The sequence below is a fragment of the Nothoprocta perdicaria genome, unplaced genomic scaffold, assembly GCF_003342845.1.
Source record: "Nothoprocta perdicaria isolate Ctin4 unplaced genomic scaffold, notPer1 scaffold_248, whole genome shotgun sequence".
NCBI classification, from domain to species: domain Eukaryota; kingdom Metazoa; phylum Chordata; class Aves; order Tinamiformes; family Tinamidae; genus Nothoprocta; species Nothoprocta perdicaria.
In genome coordinates, this window is record NW_020455475.1 from 341615 (window position 1) to 361096 (window position 19482).

A 19482-nucleotide genomic window follows, 5' to 3' on the forward strand; every position below is an offset into this window, starting at 1 on the left:
AGTTGTTACATGTATGCTACCAATGGCTTATAAAAACAAAACAAAACCAGAAAGATGTAATGCAATATTTATTTAAAATCCCTGTTTTGGGAAATCATTGAATCATGTCTGTCTTGAGGCATTGTGGTTCCTTTTCTAAATACTTCTTACTGAAGATATTTCACTGTAGAACAAGCAGTCTTAGAGCTGCCCGTTCTGCAGTCAGGGAAGAGTTGTTTGGAAGGCAACTATCAGCCTTTCAAAATTAGAAATTCTTTTTTAAACCCTCTGCCTCTGTTTTGTTTAAGATTAAAAAACAAACCTTATTGGAGGACATAGGGACATTATTTCAAGGGGTCTCAGAAACTTAACCTGAGAAGAGTGGATGACTTTTTTTTTTTCTTAACCGATTATTGATTTTTAAAAAATTCTTTTTGCTTGTGACAGCAGGCACATGGACTCTGTCAAAGCTTTGCCTAAACTCTGCTGAATCCTTAAAATTGATGCCATTTCCAGCTTCAGACATGGGCTGACAGTATGGAAACAGAAAATTAGTGCTGCATAGTTAAACTGGCAAGGGAAGAGGATTTTCCAGCTGGAAATGGCCAGGTCCCAATACAAGGAACCTCCCGGGGGCCTGTGACTATGATGCTGAGCAGAAGGCTCAGGAATGAACTACAGGGGCCATCTGGGGACAGAGATGGAGAAAGGAGAGGAGGAAGCTGTGACTAAAGTGTTAATGCCCTGCACATGCATACACATAGAGAGGGAAAGTGTCAGACACGTGCGACAAGGACGGGACTGCTTAAAATGTACATAATTGGCCAATTGCTAATACCGTGAGGCGTCTGACTGCAATTTGCTTTGTATTCAGTCATCATGTGGGGTGTACCCAGGCACCAGGGTGGGAGAGCGACAGAACCACAAGGGCAGCTMAGTCTTAGAGGTGTGCAGAGTGCTTTATATCAACCATGTAATTTAGATGGAGAAAATCCCCAGGAGACACAGTCTAAAGAACCTTTAGCTTCAGTGTCTGAATGCCAAGTAAAGAAAGTATATTTTACTATTGTTCTCAAAGAATATTGTTCTAAACTAATGATATTCTCAAATGCCTGTGCCTCCTGTCAAACACCTGTGTCTGTCCTGCGAACAGCTAAAATCAGAGTGGTCTGACAAAGGAAAGCGTCAAGTCTCCCTAGAAGACAATATATATCAAGGTTTAGTTGGGTGAACCTTGACTGCTCATGGGTATATAATTTTCTCCACATGGAAGAAAAAGCTCTCCTGCCTTAGTAATACTGTTTGACAACTGAGGCCAAATCTTACCAAGCAATTAGAAGGACCTTTGATAGCTGGAGAGTCTGGCCTCCATTTTTCCAAAGAGTGGAGAAAACACCTCTTCATCTCTGTCTATTCATGTCCCTAACCTTCTCTTTTTCTGTATATCTCTATTCCTCTCCTTAAATAAAAAGACAGCACATCCATGTTTTCTTGAACATCCCAGGAAAGTTCAAAATAGCTCTCAAAGTGCCTCTGAAAGGATTGTAAACGTGTCTCTGCCTAGAATTTAACTAAYGGAAAGAGCTGTGCAACCCAGGGTGTCTATAAAACAATCTAACAGCCTATGCCTCAAGGAAGTCTAAACATACCAGTTTGGGTCTGAGAAAGAGAAGTGGTCAGGCAACACCTTCATTGTTTAAAAAAAATAAATAAAAACGTAGCAAATAATATTAAATAATGTTTACTCTGTTGTCAGTTCATCAGTTCTTATTTTACCAGCCAATACAGCAAGAGCTTAATGCAAAAAAAGTGCTGCAGCCTTCTTCTACCCCTCCTTCCCTGGTCTGCTCTCTCTCTTTCTCTGGGATTGGCTTATTTAAAAACTATATTCCTGCCTAGGCATTCAAAAATGTTGAATGCCTCAAGCAAACTAGTAGAATAAGCATGTTTCTCTACTGTTTCTTGGCAGGGTCCACTGCCTGAGCCCTGCTTTAAATTAAAGCACATGTGGCTTGAGTTTAGCATTATCATGAAAATGAAATTACCACTTTAGAAAAGTCAAGTTATTTTGGAAGTGAAAACTGCAGGTCAGAGCCCACCAAAATTCCAAAAACTTGCTCAAGAAATGTCTCACTCAAGGTTCAGAGCTGCTGCCGTGGACATGCATCCTTTTGGGTCTTGATTTATAGCCTTCCTCTTCCTACATTTGTTAGCTGCTCTGTCACTAGCTCCCTGTGCAGCTCCTCCCCTGGCAAGGGGAGAGACAAAAATATCTATCAGAAGTCAGTTGCATTGACTTGAGGCTCGTCCTATTGTTTTGAAGTTCTTTTGAAAATCGCCCTGACGTTGGTAAATATAACAATGCCGTGTTCAAGCCCTGGCTGTTTGCTCAGCTAAACGCTCTCAGGGCAGCTGCATTAATTTTCTCACTGACAGACTAACACTGCATAGAACKCAGACAAGAGCCTGCACTCTCCAGGCTTAGAGTCAGCTCTCGTGTAATGTTTTTTAATGCCCAAGGGTTTGAGTGGGTGGTAAATCTCATCTGTTGCAGCAACATGATGGTTTGAACAGGATTTGGCTTTTATGTTTGTATGTATATATGTGCGTGCATATGTATTTTGGTTAGTTAATACTTACATTAGCTGCATATTTTTCTTTTCCTCTGGGCTTGTTATCATTCAAAACTACACACGTCAGGTCAAAAATGAAAGTTACAAGTGAAGTCCCATGGCTCCTAACTTAAAATGTGACAGAAGTGGATATTGGCTTGTCACATAAGGGTAGTAATGAGTCCATCTAAAAGATGCCACTTGCCAGAATGTGAACTGAACCAAATGAGATGGTTGTTAAAGGAATGTTTTCAGATGATCTTGATTCTTTGCTCCACAACATTGATTTAATTTTATTGCAATTTCAGTGACTTCAATGGAGTCAAGCCAGTCTCTGTGAGGGTTTGGGGGTGGAGGAATCATTCTTCAACATGCCAAAGATTGCAGCTGATGTTGGAATGACCAATGTTTTGTATAATCCTGTGGAAACGTGTACGATGATTGTGCAAAAGGAGCTGCTAATATGGCTACAAAGTGAAGCCACAATAACTCACTCCATTCCCTATACACACAGGCATGTACACTCATAAACACACACACACACACACAGAGAAAACTGTGTCTGGAAGAAAATAGTTCTTCAGCCAATAACTTCAGAGACAGTTGGAAGAGCAGGGGAATGGTGGGTGCCAAGAAAATTTTCCCCAAGCTAAGACTTACTAATAGTGCTTTGCCTTGATGTTGAGGTTTGCCAACATGACTGGAACCACTGGTAAAACCACCACTGATTTTCAGAGTATCCAGGTCAAGACTTCATCTATTTCATGGAGCATTTTAAAACTCCGTAGTAAATACCTACTGTTAATTTAAGGCCATCCCATGTGCCACACCAAGAGTTGTAGTTTCGCCAAAGTCCTACTATAACTTGGGACAAGAGCAGAGCTTAGAGCCCAATTTCATTTGTTTTGGACTGGGAACTATTACCATGAGTTTCATCAAGCAATACAGTTCTTGTAAAGCTAAGGAACTAGTCCCCAGGGTCCTACAGGGCTGCTTTCCTCCAGGCCTAGTCTATTTTTCTCCTACATGGGCCTCTTCCAGAAGGATTTTAGATAAGAGTAGCCCTGACTATCGTAAGAGGCAGCAGGAGGAGTATTTGCTACAAAGATCCAGGGCAAGAGGTATGGTTGAATTAGTTATGGTGCCTCATGGACTGGGATGAGGACAAAGGGCATTCGAGAGGAGAGCATGGCCAAAGTTCATGGATGCTGGCAGCATGGAGGTAGAATAGAGGACTTAAAACTCAACAAGAAGTGTAGGGACAGCTCTGTGGGACTCTGCAGCAGTAGAAGGGCTGGAAAGGGAGTGATTGCGATCAGAGGGTCTAGAGATAAAGTGGAAAGAATGTGTGGTAGTGGATATAGCAATTCCCTTTCACCCGAGTGAAACAACTTTTCATTTTGATCAGCTCCTGTGAATGAACATCACTTTGGAGTGTTGAGGGGATGACCAAGTTGCAGGAAATGGAGGGCCAGATGCAGAATGATCTGGGCAGGACGAGGGTTGGGAGAAGTGAAAATACAGTTGCTGCACACAGCTTTGAAAGGGTTGAGGGCTAGGGGGAGGATACCTTGCTCCTGCAATGAGCAAATCAGGTAAGGAAGAGGCTTAAGTTTTATATCTGAAAAGCTGTTAATACTCATAATTTTAAAAGATGAAGTAATGCATGAAGTGGAAAAAAAATCCAGCTCTTAGTGTTCATGATCATTGAGTTGCACTAAATGAGCCATTGCTAGCTTAGGAAGGAGATTCTGGAATCACTGCAAAGTTTTGGAGTCGTTGGAGATATTTCACTGAAAATAAGAATGGAGATATCAGCACCATTCAAAATACAGAGTTAAAGCTTGTTAGGAAAGAACTTGAATAAAACAGAAAATATATCTATGAGTCCACCTATCTGTTGGACTCATTTCTTGAATACTATGTGCAGGCCTGGTCATCTTATCTTAAGAAAAATACAGGAATCAGGAAAAGACAGCTGAAAGTGATGTGATAGAGGGCTATAGAAACATGAGTACTATGGAGAAAGCAAGTTGGAAATATTTCCATTTTGTAGAAAACTGGAAGTAGAAAATACTGTGGGAAGTCATCAGTCCGCAGGTTTACAACAACAAGAAGTATTTTTTTTAATGAAAAAAATGCATTTAAGCTGTGGAACTCACTATCCCAGGAGAGCAGCCGAAAGTATTAATGGGCTTAAGATGAGATACAAAGATCCAGGGACAAAAGGTCTAGCAGACAGTTTCAAATACAGTGAACAGTCTGAAGTCTCTAGTTCCAAAAAATAATAATAAAAAGATCTGTTGAGCAGCCTGTAGGCCTGTACTAGAACTGTAGGGTATAGTAGGAAGAAAGCCTTCTATTCTCTCTCTGTTCATTATGAGCTTTGCCATTGCTCTATCACCAAAACGAAGATGGGGAGCCCTTTAATAGTTTTGCCAGAGGTTAGCATACTCATGGTTAGTGTGGAAAGCCCCATGTCTGAACCCTCTCCCTGTCTTTCAAACTACTTTTTTTTTTTTCTGCAGAGCACTGCATATCTGCTGAGCCATACTCTTCCTTGAGTGCATCTACAGTGTCATGTTAGCTCATGCCTCAAATTTGCACTCAGCTCTTAACTCTCTGATCATCTGTGCCAGTATTAGGCTCATTCTCTGACTCATGTCTGCAATGTACTAACTGGCTTTCCAGGCAGCGGAAATTCAGGAATTCGGGAGCAGGAGGTAGGAGACCACTTGGCCTTTTGGTTAGGGCATGTACTTGGAATAACTAGCTGCCAGTTCTGACCTCATGTATGTAAAGAAGGAATATATATTTTTGTTGTTATTGTTTTCTATAATACACAGACACATATACATATAATTTATATATTATATAATATGAATATATATACASATATATAAAATACATGTAAAAATATTTGTGTTATATATTATTTCTTAAGTATATTACATATACTTAAGGAGAGACATTAACCTGAGAAAGAGGGAATAAGAGACTCTGAATATCCTGTAGACTTCTTCCATGGTAAAGGACAGGTATCATCTTTGGATACTCCATCTGGATTTCCAGTAGTTCAGATGCAGACACCTACATTTCTGAGGAGAATGTATGTTTTTCTAATGCTACATTATAATAGTAGGTCTACTCAGCATCTGTATTTTGAATCCAGACTCTAAAAAATGCTTATATGTAAGCTCCTTTTTGGATCTAACACTTAGTCCTTCGGTTCTGCAGTTCCCCTCTTTTAACAAGACAACAGTTGTACTGTCTTTAATAAGTGCAATGTATCAGAGATAAATATATTATAGGCTTTTTAAGCTTTCAATACTATTGTTCAGGGGATGTATTTAGATAGCTAAGTAGAAGTACGTTAGGAGAAAAAAACATGCTGCCACTAAGGGGTTGTTCAAGGGGTTATCCAACTCTAAGAGTGAGTTAATGTGACTAGACACTCTTAGAGTGACTATGGTTAAGATGAAGGCACTTACTTATATTGGATGAGATGAGCTCCACCTAAAGAAGCAGAAGAGAACAATGTCCCAGCATACCAGTTGTGTGAGATGCATTAAAGTACTGCCAAATGAGCCTTCACACCGGGAGCTTTTAGGGAAGGAGATTATTCTACCAACTTTGATCATTAACTTCCCTACCAAAGTTCTTTGCAAGAAGAAAGCTTTTCCCCAGTAAAAACAATATAACGGCATACAAAAGTTTTTACTTGAAAAACATTTTTTGTGATTAATTTTTAAATATGTCCCAGAATTCCACTAGCCTCTCTTCATACTTATTGTATAAGTGTGAGAGTGAAATATATATTTAAAGACTCTAGTATCTCTTATTTGGTTAATGTCCTACAAGAATTTAAATGAATTATTTGATGGCTCTGTACTTCATGATTGGCTAAGCTATTTAACTTACTTTATTGGTTCTGCGATTTATTGCCTGATGAGGACACTCAAGAAAGTCTGAGAACCTCTTCTGGGTTTACTGAGCTGGTACATATTTTATGCTGATTTCAAATAAATCAATGTCTGTTGCAGCATAAAAAATGGCAGCACTGGAAAGAACATTGAAGAGAACTATTTCCGGAGCTTTGTGTTCTGCTTCATGCATAAAGCATGAGGGCTTCATTAACATGAAAGTATGTGCATGTGAACCTTTAGGTCCTTATTAATCATTTGGGAGACTAATACACGGAGTCCAGTGATTCCCATAGGCTAAAAAGAACCATAACCTCCACACTGTGGGTGAAATGATTCCCCAAAGCAATGTGTAAAAGTAATGTCTCAAGTATATAGGAAACCCTTGACAGATGTTCCTGTTGTTCTGCACAGGTTCTCTGCCCCACTCATTGCATTTTGAACAGGCCCATGGAGGAATGAGGCAAAGCATCACCAGTTCTTGCCTTGCTCAGCAGGCAGCTTGGCCATTCACAGCCTTCAGGACCTGTTGGTTTAGTAAGACCAGCATTTAGTTCTCCGTGAATATCAGAAAATGATGTTACCTCATTGACCCAGGACTTCTCTGTGATGTATAGATAGATACAGATAACAAATTCAACTCTAGGCAGCTGTCAAAGGACTTTGAGGCCTTTTCTGTAAACCATCCTGAGACTAGAGGAAAATGAGATTTCTTGAAGCTTTGCTCCTGCTGTAAACAAGAGTGGTGGAGGCACGTAGAGAAGCTAAGTCTTTTTTTTTCCTGGGATGGTCATTCTCAGTATTGGACAAGATTATTAATGTTGTATTTGTACTCTGTTTTTTCTGTAACTTTTTTTGCTGCATCTTCTATCCTTTTGCATCTGCAAATTTAATGTGTTTACCCTCTGTTTTAGAATAGAATAGATCTCTGTTGAACTCACTTGACAGGTGAGATCTTTTGATATTAGCAAATTCCTAGCTACTCCATGGATATAATAATTCAGTCAGTTTTACATTTAATYAATTTTACCTGGACACTGTGTCATTAGTTTGCTTATGAGAATGGCATACGAAAGAGAATTGCTTATGTTATATATATATATTTTTTTCTCCCGAATTAAAAAGATCTGTTTTCCTGTTTTGAAAAAATACTAGATTGCTTTGTTCTTGGCACATCCCTATTGGCTCCTCCTCATCTCCTTAGTATTTTCCAGGTATGATAATTAGCTTGTTTGCTTGCTCAGTCCAGAGCTGATGGGGAATAAAATGTAAGCTAACTGGCCYACACTTCTTTGGTTTCTTTTATTCTTCCCTTTTGGAAGTGGGTAGTACTTTTCCTCCACAGACTTTTCAAAGATAATTGCTTGTACTTACATTATTGCTTTACTACACTCTTTCAGATTGTGTCTGCTTGTGCAAGTATTGTGATGCAACAGGAGTGGTTCTGTAGAACAAAACAGTTAGTCCCCATGACCAGTCTCTGCGTGTTGAGTTTGTACCTCAGACTAGCCCTAATTTGGTCTCAGATACCTAATTCATGTTAATAAACATTAATTAGGGGACCTCCCAAAGTGTTTATTCCTGTTTAATGCCATCAGGAGCTTTAAGGCCTTCTGGAAAACAAACCAGAGCATGGTAAGGGAAGCCAACTGGGAAATTCTCTCTAAAAGCTCATTCCCAATACAAACTCAARGCGTCGTGGCACTGTATCCCAGAACACAGTTCATCAGGCCTAACCAATCTGCAAACATGTACATTCTGTAAGTACATTTTGCACGTGATATTGATTTTTTGAGAACTTTTAGTGAAAACTTATGCAAAAAGGTATTAAATACATCAGTGCTGTCAGCAACATCTAACAGTAGCACCTCCTCTCTGCTGGATAATAAGACCAGATTTCCTTGGTTCTCTTCTTACTGCTGAGGCATTTATAGAATGATTTCTTGATATACTTCATTGCTACTTTAACCTCATTTTGTATCTTAGCCTGTATAATTTTGTTACTGACATGTTTCTGCCCTCCTCATACTCATCCTACCCTTGTTTCCACTTCCTATATGCATCTTGTGCTTGAGGTCTACCAAGAGCTCATGCTTTAGCCTGCTTTAGCATATTCTCCTATGCTTCCTATTGTTCCTCTGCACAGGCTGAGAGTTAATACCACAGCACGAATTTGGACACGATGGTTGCTTAGGATCCCTTCCAGCACTTTATTTACATGATTCTGTGATGGTTTTCTTTGTGATGCCACAATAATAATTTATTAATATTCCTAGTACATTGCTGGTACATTGCTCCTTGGAGAATCACATTCTGTTTCAGTAAGATCGTTTCTTACGTGTGCAAGAAAGGAAGCAGATCATGAGCCTGTGTCCAGAACCTCAGACTCTGGCTATGCAGAACATTCAGGTCATTCAGGAAGAAAATAGGATGGCATGTACAGCCATGAAGTTGTGTTTGCAGAACAGTGCTTCATAGTGGGTCGTGAACAGACATGAGTGAAATTTAGCAGTTGGTCTGGCTGAGGACAAAAATTTACATGAGTCAACAGACTGGTTTTTAACCAGAGGGAATCATGTCTAGCATCCTACAGCACTTGAAAACCTGCTATAGCCTTGGAAGTCTCCAAAACATGCAAAAGAAGGGATTTTTTGTTATTGTTGTGTGTATTTTTTTTTCACTGAAGTTGTTCTGAGGACACAAAGTTCTCATCCAAAATCAGAAGTCATGTCTTGTGTTACGAGAGTAAAGGAGAACTGGCAAGACACGGAGCCCATGAGAACAAACTAACAGCACAAAGGATTTGCAATATTTAATCAAGTTCTCGGTGATCACAAATCTTGCAACACATTCCAAAACTACTAAAAATGCTATACAGAAACCAGCTGAGCCAATATTTAAAGCCTTTTTAATTTAACAGAACCCATTTTTTATAGTATCCAGGATATGTTTCTGGCTTTCCTACTTGTCACATGATCTCCTGTCCAGATGTGCTGGTGTATATCTAGTAGTGGACCAGCCAAACCACAGCACTTTCCTCCTGCTTGTAGCATGTTACTGTAATTCAACCGTACTTCTCTCAGCTGCAGAAGCACTACATTAATATGTGGTATAACAACAATAACACAAGAGGGAATAAAGCTAACCATAACTTTACRTATCTAAAAATAATAATAAAAACAATAGAGTGACCCTATTCGAAGAGGTTAATTTGTGTTCACTGTCTAAAATCCAAGTCTATTTCCTATAACTTTCTTCAGGAAATAATTAGCTACCATCTTTGCCTGGGTCCTACTGATTGTACCGTGTGCTCTTCGAGAAACGTATGGGCAGCCTCCTTGGGTCATGCACACTTAGGTTGTCTTCTTCTCTACGGAGACTGCTGTACAGACTGAAAAGAGAATTAATTCTGGGCTTGCAGGTTAATTATTGACATGGGTTATCACAGTCAACATGCTCAGAAATAGGAAGGAAAGGCTCGAGGGCTGGCTCTTCCTCCCCTGATCATGGGATAACCTCACTTGGCCAAGCGTGTGCAACCTTGCAAGGTAAAGGCTGGATCCACTCTCCTCTATGGAAAGTTAATGAGATTCTTATGAATGACTCCATTAGGAGTCAGGTTGGCCATCTGCCAAAGAAATCAGTGGCATTGCTTCTGATTTACACTGTCATAAGCATGAGAGTGCATTAAAACCGTAATTCTTGTCCCCACAGTGGCCTGGAGCTTGGCAGCTGGGTCCTGCAAAGCACCATGAAATCCCCATCAGTGCCAGGAGGCAGTGAGGACACTGGAGAAGATCCAGATCATTTCAGACACGAGAAATGATGGCTCCAGCCAATTCACTTCTAAAAGTGATTCCACCTATGCTTTTTTTGGTGTGTATGCATTCATAGTCTCCATTGTCCCAGGATTCCAGCACTTCATATTTGAGAAATTTACTGTGCCTTTGGAAGGTGGGATGATGTTTTTCTTCTATATTATTTTACAGATTAGGAAAATAAATCCAAATTCATCCCACCAACTTTTCACACTCAACTCAGATGATGGATTAGGAGCATAACAGCCTCAGACTTCCCCCTCTCATCAGCACAAGAAGGAGGCCACAGGGACCTGAACTGCCTTCTGAGGGTGACCTACAGCAGTGACATTTATTTATGCGTCTTAATTCAGACGATCTGACGCTAGACCAGAAAACACAAAGGCCATTTTTTTTTTTTTTTGAGGGGAGAGAAACATTTCCTGAGGCAGAATTAAGCGCCTAATTCCCATTGAAAGATGAGGAAATGACATGTTAAACCCATTCGGGCAACTGAAAATCCCAGCAATTATTTCTTTCCTTTTGTAGGATTGCCCCCACCTCACCCAGGCCTGCCACAAAGACGTTCTTGATGGAGGCCCCTCACCCTMACCACTGATCTGTCCTTGCAAGACATAAATGCAGTAGGGCTTCCCACCCTGTGCAGGGAACGGGATACATCCTGTGGCACAAAATCCCCAGGGCTGCTCCTGATGTGGCACGGGCCTCTCGCCACTGAAGAGGAAGGTGAACGTGTGGGAGCTGGAGACTGATGTGTTTCTAAGTCTGACATACCCCAGGAGTGCCCATTCACTCTTTGAAGCATCAGCTGCTTCATTTATTTAGAGTTTTTCTTTTTCTTTTTTTTTTCAGCACTTTCTCTTCATTTTTCTGGATATATCTTCTCAGAGACAGCCGTCAGAAACCCTCTCTTCTGGAGTCTTATTCAGTTCTAGCCTGAGCAATATTAATGAAAGATTTACTTCTCTATTTTCCTGTGAGATCTTCACAAAAAAAAAAATGTATTKTTCTTAATGGAGATTTGCTCTAAAGCAAACAAGAAAAAAAGAATATGCTTTTTTTGTGTGTGTATGATATCACTGACATTAGAACATCCTGTGGTTCCCACTTATTCCCTTACTAAAACAAATCTTAAAAGTCTTTCACTCACTCCACAGCATTAACCTTCAAGCAGGAAGGGAATCGACTGCTTTTATTTTTTCAGCAGTGTTTCCTAGTTTGGCTAGTCAGCTAGTGCTAAGAGGGTGTGTGTAAATATACATTATAATCACATTACAAGTCACTGCCAAACAGAGCAAACACAGACTAAAGTCTGTCTGCAGTCAGAAAAGTGATTGTAGATTGAGCTCCTGCACTTCTGGAATCAACAGGAGTGCACTTCCCAACTTCAGCTGCAGGCAGCTCCTACAGAAAGGTAGCATCTTCATGGTCAGTGCATATTTTACTAGCATAGTTACCCAAAGTTATGTGAGATCCAAATTATGTTAAAATAACTTTTCCAAAGTTATGTTAATGATAAAGTAAGCCTTATTGACTCAGTCATTACCGAATCAAAACAGCCTAGGGTGGAGATATCAGAGTGAATTCTGCCCTGTGAATTACCAAATAAATCAAAAGTTAAGTTTCTAAATAACAGTCATGAAGTTCCTCAAGCCATAACTGTTAAAAAAAGACAAAATTTGCAAAAGAATCTTTCTTAAAATTTTATGTTAGCTTTCCAAGCATCAGAATTCAAAGGTCTTTCTCTCTTCTTAGWGCAACTGGAAATCACCGTACAGAGAATATAAGATAGGACATGGGGTTTCAACTCRTGCCTTCACCAAAAGTGTGAAAGAATTCAGCAGTTTGGGCTCTCATAAGAGGGCAGCCTTGAAGAAATTCTACCAGAAGGACCTGGAGATGTTTCTGGATCTCTGCATTGACTCAAGATCTAATCTAGACTGTAGTTTAATTTTACAGGTGAAATTCCAGGTGAAATTCCAGGTGAAATAGTTTCACCTCACCTTGAATGAAAATAGAGTGATAGATAAAAGTGTAGAACTCTAAAAACAAGAAAACTCATTTTGTCAACAAGAGTGTACTTGACTGAGCAAGTGGATGAATACTAGTCTGTATAGGACAAAGCCACAATATCGTTTTGTCACTTATGGTCATGATGCTTATAGCTAGAGTCATCAGTGCACACTAACAAATTTCCCCAGCAGCTTTTTCGCCTTTGTTTTAGGAGARCATTTTTCCCCTGGATTGTGTACATTGGGAAGTGGCACCAGCCAGGGTCTGGAAGCTGCTGTCATCAGTGGCCACAGGGTTCAGATGAGAGGGAGGTTGCTTGCAGAGGGAAGCTCGGAGATAGATCCATAGACTCTTGGAGATGACTTCTTCAGCTGTGACTTTTATTAGGATACCATGCACACATAAATCTAGTCAAAGCAAGTGTTTTCTAAAAGGGAACCAACAAAGGCCAACCAACAGAAATGAAAGTGTTGTCCCTGTTGCAGGCTCCAGTCAATCAGCCAGTCCCCACACTGGATGATACTCAAATTATTGAATAGCATCTTTCTGCAATGAGATACCCATCACCCACAGATAGGGATGCCTTGTCCTGGCAGACCAGACTCCTAGCAACAAGGCAGATTTTGTTCCTGTTATTTTCATTTCCTAGATCCTCCTTGTCTTAGAAAAGGGGAAGACGGGCCCTGAAGGTATTTGGAATACTCAGCTCACTGGAGATATTTGCTTTGTCTGCAAAGAGCTAAGCAAGGACATGTGTAACACCAGGAAAAGGATGCCCCTGCAGCATCCCTGCCTATTCCTGGAAATACCTGAGACTGCAAGAAAGACATCTTTGCAGATGCTTTAAGAAACTTCTATAAAATTTGACTTGTTCTTTTTTAATTATTACACTTTTTTTTTCCTCACCCTTAGCTCAGGCTGTTTTACATGTTACAGCAAACTGTTCAGCCAGCCTTTCAAAATGACCTGCAAAATTACACAAATAAGAGAATAAAGCAGGTCCTTGCTCTGTTTTATTCAAGTTCAAAGGAGAAACACATGGCCAAGATCCCGACATGCCACCATGTTGGCTTCTGCAACACTTTGCTCTCGGCAGGTTGTGAGACTCAGGGTACTTCTAATTGCCAGTGTCCTCTTCTGCCAACCCAGTGCTGCAGCCAGAGTTTGCCCTCCTGTTTCAGAATATTTCAGAATATTTCAGAATATTTAAGGTTGGAAGGGACCTCTACAGATCATCTAGTCCAACCTGCCTGCTTGCTGAAATACTAATTGACTACATTTTCTAAAAACCATTTTTTAAGCTTCTAGACAAATGCCTTTTTTATGGGAGTCATTTCTCATGTGATGGGCAACGTTGCATACAAATGTAAGTATTTGCTTCCCAATTATGTTTATTAAGCTTGCTCACAAAAATGATGTATGTATGTATGTATGACATACATACATACATATATTAATGTAGGTCTCYATTTCACTCTTTTCATATCCTGCTCTACTTCTTGTCACAGTGGTGGCATTTGCATTGGTGATACTGCTGCAAACTGCCTGGAAACTTCTCCCTGAGAAGCGCCCTTGGAAGCTCAGCCCTGTTGATGGTGTGGGGCATAACACAGCTATACTGAGAAGATGGCTTTATCTCAGCTCCAAATGTTCAAACAAAAAAAAAAAAAAAAAAAGAATTTTTGAAAAAGTGAAATAGAATTCTCACAGTGGTGAGATTAAAGTGTTGAGGTGGGGAGGAGGAAGTGAAAAAAATTCTTACAAAATGTAGGAAGTACTAATATCGTGGCATGTCTTAGAGTTTCACTAGGAATCAGAGGGTCGTGCTATTGTATACAGATGGATTGCACAGTATCAGGTCTGTGCTCATGTCTGGCAGAATTTTTACCACTTTCATTGCAAAAAACAGATATCACAGCGAAGTGACTACTCAGTTTTTAAATGGTTCTTTCTTTCTTCCTCAGCATACATCGCGGATTTGTTTGCAGCCAAAAACACATGTTCGTTTAATTGAATTCAAAGTGGGGAAGTAACCAGCAAGGGCTTAAATTACAACTGGAAAAAAAAAAAAAAAGGAATTTGCAAACTGAGGCCAGTTCTGTGACTCTGACAACCCACTCTCCCAAATCCCTCACTCCCTCAAAAAAAAAAAAAAAAAAAAAAAAAACCTTCAAGAATTTTACTATTTTACTTGCCCCAGACTCCACAAAGTTCAGCCCTTCTTAATCTAATCACTTAAACTCTGCTTAACTGCAAATTCCAGCATGTTCACAGCCTTCTGCAGATGGTTATCACACCCCTTTAGCCATTCTCTAGCCAAGCTGCGTGCGTGACATTCTTCTAATCCTTGTAAAATCGATGGAAACCAGCTATCATATTTGGATGTGCACAGAAACGCGTCTTTTCTCAAAGTTATTGGTGACCCTCAGTCATTTATTAGCTGCCTTAGCCATCCACATAAAACCAGTAGAGGGAGGCATTACACAGATGTGGTTTTCCAGCTGAAGACCAATTTTCAGATATTTAGGGTCAATAATATGAAACAGGGTCACAAACAACCACAGCTCTATCTGGTTTATTGGCCAGGCTGGTGGGGAAAAGAGAGAAAGTTTTTAAAGGATAGGGAAACATGCTTCCTGATATAGCAAAAATTGCTCTCCTGGTGCTCTAGGTGTTTGCAGGATGACTGAAATTATTGTAAGGGATGGCAGCTGAAAAAAAAAAACCTTTGATTCACACGTTCCAGAAAATATGTGGAATAAAACTTTTCCAGAATATTAATGCATTAAATCTGTTGTGTATCATGTTAATTTAGCAGATATAACTCATGTAATTCCCCATACTGTTTTCTCATCCATTTAGGGGCCCTTAGGAAACAAAACAAYTTATTGTGTCTCTTCTTATTTCTAGCAGTTTAGCTATGCCTATGGTAGCAGGAGAAATTCTTATTGGGCAGGACATTTACCCTGCAATGTGTATGCTCCCGCTGGGAGGCCACAGAATCAAGTTCTCATTATGAACTCTATTTTCACCTCCCACATTGTGASCATTGGAAGAGAAAGAAAATAAAGGGCCTTTGGCCTGTTAGCATATAGAATTTCTTCCTTCGGAGAAGTGAATTGAAAACTAATTTTCGAGGAAGAGAAGCTTTCTATCAGCAGCCCCATTATTTTGGGTTATGGGATTKTATGGCTTTAGCACCTGGAACCTCCAACCAAGATAACACTTCCACATTGCTGCTGGCTACGGGTTAAGCGCAGTGAAAAATGCCCTATTACCAAGAATTTGCCATCTAAATAGGCAGATCAAAGGAAATTGATTTACAAAATCAAAAAAAATTTACAGAATTTACCTGGACAAAGGAGACATTAAGACACTTGGCCATACTCATGCTGCCAACAATAGAACCCAGATATCTTGAGTTTGAGTTCAATGCTTTAACTACAAACCTCTCCCCTATCCAGTTTCAGTGTTTAATTAATGATGATGATGTCTGCAGCTTCCTCTTATCAAGTCACTCTTTCATCAATTATGATATTGTGGTTATTCTCCAGCTATGTGTATGGCTGTCTTCCAGTTATTACTAGCTCCTGAAATCATGTTCACAAGTGTAGAATTTGTTAATCCTTCCCAAGTCCTTCTTAAATGCAAAGCCAAACTCTGATTTCAGTGTATGCTCATTTTAGTATGATTGACCAGAGTGGAGAAGTAGGGTAAAACTTCTTGGGATGTATGAGTTAATGGAGATTTCTGCTACTGTCCATGTTCCTGCTTGAACTGTTGATTCAGCACAGCAATCTGTTTTCTCATGCACTTTAATGTCACAGGAAAAGGGTCTGCTTCCTTCCATGATACTTCTGACATAGTTCTGAAGGTTCTTCAGGTATAAGTTAATTGTTTCTTGCTGCCTATCCTGGCAAAATCTTGATCTCTTCCCAGATCCTCTTATTCATTGTTAATATTTGTACCCTGGCCTATCCCTCTTCTTTGTGAGCACCAAGATGACGGTTTTAGTAGGGATTTTTTTTTTTACATTCACTGTCTTCCTCTTTTTAAAACAGGTCTTGGCTTGCCATCATGACATGGAATTTGCTCAGAACTATTTGTGAACTTTCCATTAGCTTTGCATGAGTCTAAATACACTTCATTGTGTATCACATTGTTTTTACTGATATAACTTTAGGCAAACAAAAGATATCTCATGATGTCATCACAAGTGACTTTATTCTATTACTCAGCTTATTTTAGGTAAACCATCTCTTTTCTGGATAAGGCTGTGGTCAGGAGTCCTGGGAAGAATGTCCCTCTGTAACCTGCCTCAATCCCTCAATTTGTGAAATGGAATGARTGAGTTTCATTCCCATGTGTGACACCTCACATGCTTACGTGAATGCTCTTGCTCACACTGCTTAAAGCTGATGTCCATGTCATGTACAACAGTAATGAATTCATATTTTGCATGTTTTGTGATCAAAAAGAGTCAGAAGAATTTACTGTTCTTGAGTAAAGGTATGAATACACAAAACAGGCAAAGGTCCAAGGCAAGTAGCCAGAGGACAACACATTTTTCACTCAGCTCCAGACCAGGATGACCACATCCTAAATGTCTGTTATGAAAAGTCCCTGGTCCATACACATCTCTAGACCTAAACACTATCCRGGAGAATGCTATTTGTCCTGGGGAAAAGTCAGCCTGGGTTACAGGCTAAAAACTTAACAACATTGACAGTCATATGGCAGTGCTTGTGCCTCTACCTGGCTCTTTTTACAGATATGGTCCTAGTCTGTTACCTTACCTTACRTTAGTCTTCACTATTGAGCAAGAGTAGGAGGGCGTGGGATGCTTGTGGGTCTCAGCTCAGCCRTGAAGAGTCCTTTTGCGTGTGCACAAACTGTTGATCCTGTTTAGGGTAGCACAGAGTAGAGTGGAGTGATTTCTTTCTGAATCTCCTGCTCATGTCCTCTGTCACCAAGGCTGAAGTCCCTATGAACACAGGCAAGTTGCACAGCCTAAACATGTTATCACTCTACATGAGTGAAAATTCAATAGTGGGAGATGGCATAACAGATGCATCATAAACAAGTTGTCAGTATGGTGGGATCCATCTCACCAAGTTTTAGATGTAAACAATGCACGTATTTTTCTCTAAACACTCTTCAGAGAGAGGAATAGACAATTGCTATCACTCAATCTGAACTACTTTAGACATTTGTCTTAGGATGAAGTAAACCATGCTCTGGAAGTATCTGTTTTATCCCCCATTGACAGCTAGTCTAGACAATAAACTCAGAGTTGTATCTATGTGGTCATATGGATCTCTGCCTTTGTGACTGAATCAGACATAAAGTGGAAGCAGCAAAAAATATGACGTTAATAATAAAATAGATAAGAAGATGTGAAGTAGGGGAAAGTGGCATCTTAAAGAATTATTTGTTCACCAAAGGTCACTGGAAACGATTCTGAGGGCTCCTGGCCAAGGCACTGGATCATTCACTGTTTTCTTTATTTTGAATGTACTGCCAACTCAGCAATGGTCTTTTTTTTTTTTTTTTTTTTTCCCTGAGTTAATGCCATTTAATTAACCGATTCTCTGCTTATGAATGGGAAATATTGAGTAGGGTACTTATGGGAAGTATTTGGTTTCCTAAGGTTTCTGGACAATTTTGTCTGAACAATTTTATCTTGTATTTTTAAGAAAACTTTTAGATACTCAGTCTGACTTTCACTGTTGCCAACAACACCTGGCAGCCTGGTTACATATACAGAAAATCTTGTCTATCATCACACAGGCAGAATTCCCACCCAAATCACTAGGAATCCATCCAGAGTAAAGAAGGCAGAATTGTACTCTTATTTTTTCCAAATTCATCTCTTCCTGGGCTTTGCTGTCTATGCCTTTTGAAACAGAATAACATTTGTTGTTGTTAGATGACCATTTGACCGTCAGTTTGTGTTTAAGTCTTAGACTGCCTGATACTCAAAGTTTCAATCGAAGTTAAAAATATGGAAAAGAGAGAGAAAATGGCCTCACAGAGGCCATTCAGTTTCATTCAGTTTTGTGATGTTCCAGAGCAGAAAAAACTTACTCTCCCCCACAGTTACCATTTCATATCCTGCAGCATGAAATTCAATTACTTTTCCTCTGCACTGTTACTTTTCCTCAAATAATCTGCCTTTCTAACTTCAGCCAAAGTATTTGATTCACAGGTCTTCTACAGAATGAATACATAAGTTTTGCTCTGTCTTTCAGGATTTTTTGCACTTTTTCTTGCATCTTCTAGAGCACTGGGTTAATCTTAGTGCAATCCTGCTTGGCCGTGCTTGGGACATTCAAGTGTGCTATAGTTGATCTTTGGACATGCTCTCTTTCCCCATCTGCTTCTTTGTTCCATTCAGTTTCATCCAACACTTCTTGCATCAASTTGTTCCATAATTTTCTCTACTGACATTCAGCATCCTTCGTGTTGGACTTCTGTGTCTCTCTATAGTTCTAATTACAAACCTGGAGGATTTAGATGGAATCTTAATGGTAATATAATATTGAACTTAGGGCCAAAAAAAGTACTCAGCATTTTGGAACTACCACAAACCAAGATGCAGATCAGGCAGCGGACTTTAAAAACAAATGTGCAAAGAACATTTAAGGAGACTTATCCTTTTTTTTTTTTTTCCCTCCTCAACCAACCCTTTTTATAAGGGAACATTTCATTTGTTAAATTGAAATGTTCAGACTCTTTAAAGAGAAAAGACTCCAAAAATGTAGTACATATTTCATGCCAAAATCTTATTCCAGAGTTTGCCACCCATTTGTGTTTCAGTAGAAATACTTGCCTCCCACTCATTGGCACTGTCTCAAAAGTCTTTTTCTTAAAGGAGGTGTTGAAAAAGCATCAGAGTATTAATTTGTCTTTTGTGGGAGGTTTTAGTGTTGTTATAAATCACTATAAATCACAAATCAAGCTTTAAGTAGGAGACTTCATAAGCCGCTCTCACTGCGTAAGGCTGTGAAAATGAAAAGCTTAAAGTAAATGTTATCTTGATGTGTTATATTTAAATTGATTCTATACTTGGTGGCCTGATCTTGCCAGTGTCTGACCTTTTCTTCCCAGTGGTGAAGGGAGGTGGGGTGGACATCT